At 41.3% G+C, this 4734-nt stretch overlaps 1 long non-coding RNA gene across 1 annotated transcript; it reads right to left on the bottom strand.

Annotated features, from left to right (window-relative positions):
- Nucleotides 1-20: 20 nt before the first annotated feature.
- Nucleotides 21-4532, bottom strand: LOC122153851. Its single transcript, XR_006165699.1, has 3 exons — nucleotides 3950-4532; nucleotides 3133-3186; nucleotides 21-191 (listed from the first exon to the last, which is right to left on the bottom strand). It is a non-coding gene; the product is annotated as an uncharacterized LOC122153851 (long non-coding RNA).
- Nucleotides 4533-4734: the final 202 nt, after the last annotated feature.

Below are 4734 nucleotides of genomic sequence, written 5' to 3'. Positions count from 1 at the left end.
TAGAGAAACTGACTGGTCTTTGCCAAGGATGACGCTGTTGGCGAAGGTGCCGCCGTGCGCTCTCACCGTCACCTTGGTGGAGTTGAAGTAAGCCGTAAGGAGGAGGTGGATGTCGGGGTGGCTGAATTCATCGTAATTCTGCAGGAAGACGGTGAAGAATTCCTTGCCACGGAAAGATGCGGTGGAAAGACCTGGGAAAAGCAGGGAAAATGGTGTTTTTTTGGTGATTTTTGTCTTTGTTGTTTTATTTTTTTGTTGTTGTCAGCTGCAGAAATGACAGTAATTTCTACTGTAAAAATTCTATTGTAAAAAAAAAAATAATTAAAAATCGAGAAATAAGGCTGCTTCTTTTTTGGTGCAGAAACTTGCAACAGGAAGTTCCGCAACAAACAAGGAATGAGGGTGTTTGGTTGAAAAAAAAAAAGCTGCAGAATGTTCTGAAAAAAATAGGGAATAACACCTTTTTTTTTTTCCACAGAAACACACAGTGGAAAGCTCGAAGAAATGAGGAAATAAATTTTCCTGCAAAAATTGCAGTAGAAGTTTATGAAAATTAGAAATTAAGGATTAAATATGGGTTTTTTTCTTGCTGAAACATGCAGTTAGAAAGGCTTGAAAAATAAAAATGGGAAAGAAAAGCTTTTTGCTGCAGAAATTGCAATAGAAATTTTGGAGTTTGGGGGTTTTTGTTTTGTCCTTTTTTTTGTGGGTTTCTTTTGTTTGTTTGTTGTTTTTTTTTAAAGCACATAACAGAAGGGGTTTATTGCAGAAATTCTAATAGAAAGGCTGGAAAAATAAAAATCAGGTATAAGAGCATTTTTAGAAGAAACCTGCACAAAGTTGTGAAGGAAAAAACAAAAAGAGAAAGGTTTTTTGGGATGCAGAAATTGCAGCAGAAAATCCTGAAAAAAACTTCACTGGAAATAGGTCTTTTTTTTTGCTGCAGAAACTCGCAGTCTTAAAAAACTAAGAACTTTTGTTGCGGAGGGAAATAAGAATAGGAATCTTTTGCTGGAAAAAAATGGGGAATATGGGCTTTTTCTGAAAATAGAAGGAATAATAGAATTTTGGTGGTAACAAAGCTGGTTTTAAAGACTTCTTGATGAAAACCTCCTAAGTAGGAAGGATTTTTCTTTAAAAAAAAACCCAAACAAAAACAATAAAAAGAAGTAATAAGGCCTTTAAAAATTTTTCTTCTTTCTTTTTTAAGAAAAAAAACCCACCCAGGTGTGTGGATGTTAACAAGAAAAAAAAAAAATTAAGGGCTTTTTCTTAAAAAATATGGGTAATAAGGGCTTTTTCTGAAAGGAAAAGAAAAAAAAAAAAACAAACTGATAATAGGGTTTTGGTGAGAAACAGGTGATAGGATTTTTTTTGTGTGTGTGCATAAAGAACAAGTGATGAGGCTTTTTTATTTTTCTCTGATAAAACAGATAATAAGGTGGTTTGGTTTGGTTTGGTTTCCTGGGGGAAAGAAACTCCAAATACCACACCCCCCCCCCACACACACCCCCCCCCAGGTATTACAGGTTTTTTAATGCTATAAACCCATGAGGGACTAAGGGTTTTTTCTTGACACCGCCCTCAATCCAAACCAGATTAAAATGAACTTTTTTCTTCTTAAAGGGAAAAAAAATACAAACCAAACAGGTAATATAGGCTTTTTTTTTTTTTTTTTTAAATAATAAAAACCCCCAAACAACAGGGAAAAATGGCATTTTGTATCATGAACAGGTGAGAATTTATTTTTTTTTTAAATACCAAAACCAAGGGGAACATGTTTTTTTCTTAAAAAAAAGAATCCCACAAACATGGGAATAAGAACTTTTTGCTCAAGAGCAAACAGCTAATACGGACTTTTTGGTGAAAAAAAAAAACAGGAAATCAGGGCTTCTATTGGGAAAAAAGTCCTAAAGAGGTGATGAGATCTTTTAGCTAACAAAAAACCCAACCCCAAAAACCCTAAAAACGCCAGGTGATAAGGTTTTTTATAGAAAAAAGAGAGGTAATAAGGGCTTTTTTGGTAAAACCAGGAATTTGAGTTTTGTTTTGTTTTGTTTTTTTTTTCCTTAGAAAAAGCAAGGGAAAAGGGCACTTTGGTGAAAAACAGGGAATAATGAGATTTTTCTGGAAAAAAAAAACAGGTAATAAGGGCTTTTTTTTCTGAAAGAAAAGTAGCTAGTAAGAGGGGTTTTTTTTCTGAAAAATAAACAGGTGATGGTGAAGGTTAGTGAAATAACAGGTTGTTGTGTTTTTTTAAAGTGATAAAATCTTTTTCCTAGAAGGAAATGGTGATTAGGGCTTTTTTTTTCCGGGGGGGGGTGGGGGGGGGGGGGGTGGAAGGGGGGGAAGGTATTAAGGGCTTTTTAGTGAAAAAGAACTGGTAATGGGCATTTACTGGTAAAGGGGCATTTGAGTGAAAGAAAACAGATAGTGACGACTTTTTGGTGTGGAAAAGACAGACAAATGGCAAGGGCTTTTTTTCTGAAAGAAACAGGGAATAAAGACTTTTTCCTAGGATAAAAACGAACCAGATAAGTAACTACACATGTAAATAAGGAATAAGGACTTTTTTCTTAAAATAAAAAGTGATAAAAGGGAGTTTTCTTTAAAAAAAAAGCGGGGCAATAAGGCCTTTTTGTCACCCTAAAAGAAAGCCTCTGTGTATAACGGCTATTTTATCTGATTAAAAAAAAAGAAATTGGTAATATATATATATTTTTTATTTTTTTTTACCTCAAGAAACCCACACAGCAAACAGGGAACAAGAGCATTTTCTTTAAAAAATGAGGAAATAAGGACTTTTTTTTTTTTTTTCCTGGGGGAAAAAAGGTGATAAGGGCTCTGCTAAACAAAAAAAAAAAAAAAAAAAAAAAAAAGGCAAGCTGCTGATAAGGACTCTGGTGAAAAAAAAAAAAATCAGGGGGTGAGAGATTTTTGGTAAAGAGGCAAAGACGTAATAAGATCTTTTCGCTGTGGGAAAATGAGGGAATAAGGCAGATTTTCTGAAAAATAAAGAAACCGAGAATAAGGACTTTTTGCTGCAGAAGAAAGTCCTAAAATAATCCCTAACCCCAGGAAATTCGATTTTTTGGAGGAGGGGGGAGGAAATGGGGTTGGGTTGCTGCTCACCACAGAAGAGCGCCAGGCAGATTGGGAGCCACCGCGTCCTGCTCGTCGCCATCGCTGGGAAAGAAAACAAACAACGACCAAACCCCATGAAAATGCTTTCTTTTTGCGAAAAAAAAAGGCCACTCAGGGATCAGCTGGGGCTCACAGGCGCCCCAGGTGTCTCCAGCATCCCCTCTTGGCCCCAAAATTGTCCCAAAAGGCTTTTTTCGGCCCCGTGGAAACCTCTTGCAACTCGTTTTGGGTTGGGGCTGAATCTTACTCGACCCCCTCGGCCCAGCGTCACCCCTTCGCCACCTCCTCCAACCCAACAATCCCCAAACCCCCTCCTGACGCCACCTCGAAGGTCTCCCACCCTTCCCATCAAACCCTCCCGGTAATCTTCCACAAAGCCTCCCAAGGATGAAATCTGCCCCCTCAAATCACCAAAAGTTGGGTCGAAAAGGGGCCAAATAGCAAGGCCGAGCCTTCCTCCCACCTTGCTCTCAGAGCTGCTGGTCCCCCATCGTCACTCAACATCTGTGGGGGTTAACACCCAGGCCGTCGTGCCCAATGGGGATTTATGGAACGGGTTCCATCAAAACCAGGTCTACCTGGCCTTACGAGGAAGAAAAAAAATAAAATCTGCGTTTTATATAGTTTTGCAGTCAATTTAACCCACCTGGGGCTCCCGTGTGGTGAGCGGAGACGTCACCGACACCATTTTGCTTTTGTTCAGGTGGCGCCCACCCGGGCTCACACCCGGACAGGACAAGGCAAAATGCAAAAAAAAAGAAAAAAAAAAAAAGGCAAAATAAAACCTCAATCCCACCCCACTTACCCGCCGGCTCCTTTCTGCCTCAGCGTCTCTCTTTCCTCTCCCCGAAGCCCATGGATGTATGAAGATGGATGAAAAAACCACGCAGGGATGGTCCCAAAATCTCCCTTTTTATAACCAGATGGGGCTTATCTGTATTTTCCTGAGAATCTCCTGGCAGAGCTTCACAGGAGAAGCAGGAGAAGGAACTGGCTCTGAAACAGGCCGATTTCAGCCGATTCAGCAGAATCTCGTGGAAGGGGATGGGGTAGGGGCTGCTGGGTCTTGGCACGGCCCGAGGAGGTCAGGTTGCAAAACTGCTCTTGGAGTTCCCGAGAATTGGAGTTTCTGGCCCAAGTGGCGGAGCCAGGACATGAAAATGTGCAGCTGGTTTCCTTCACCTGCCCCGTTTCCCTTGCAAAAGCAAAAAAAAAAAAAAAAAATCCGCTGTGGACTTGGTGGTGGGTGCAGGATCTGCAGGAGGCAGAACGATGGGTTCAGGGTCCATAGGGGATGGTGCAATAGGCACGGGATCAACGGGGGACGTTGTGATGGGTGCAGGATCTGCAGGGGATATTGCAAGGGGTGCGGGGTCCACGGGAGATGGTGCAAGAGCTGCAGGGTCCAGAGGAGATGGTGCAATGGGTGTAGGGTTCATGGGGGATGGTGCAATAGGTGCAGGGTCCATGGGGGATGGTGCAAGGGGTGCAGGACCCACAGGGGCCATTGGGATGGGTGCTGGACCTTCAGAGGATGTTGTGATGGGTGCTGGACCCACAGAGGATGTTGCAATGGGTGCAGGACCCACA

The sequence above is a fragment of the Tyto alba genome, unplaced genomic scaffold (assembly GCF_018691265.1).
Source record: "Tyto alba isolate M040663 unplaced genomic scaffold, T.alba_DEE_v4.0 Super-Scaffold_24, whole genome shotgun sequence".
Lineage (NCBI taxonomy): Eukaryota > Metazoa > Chordata > Aves > Strigiformes > Tytonidae > Tyto > Tyto alba.
The sequence above is the reverse complement of the archived record's forward strand: the minus strand, read 5'-3'. Positions and strand labels throughout refer to the sequence as shown.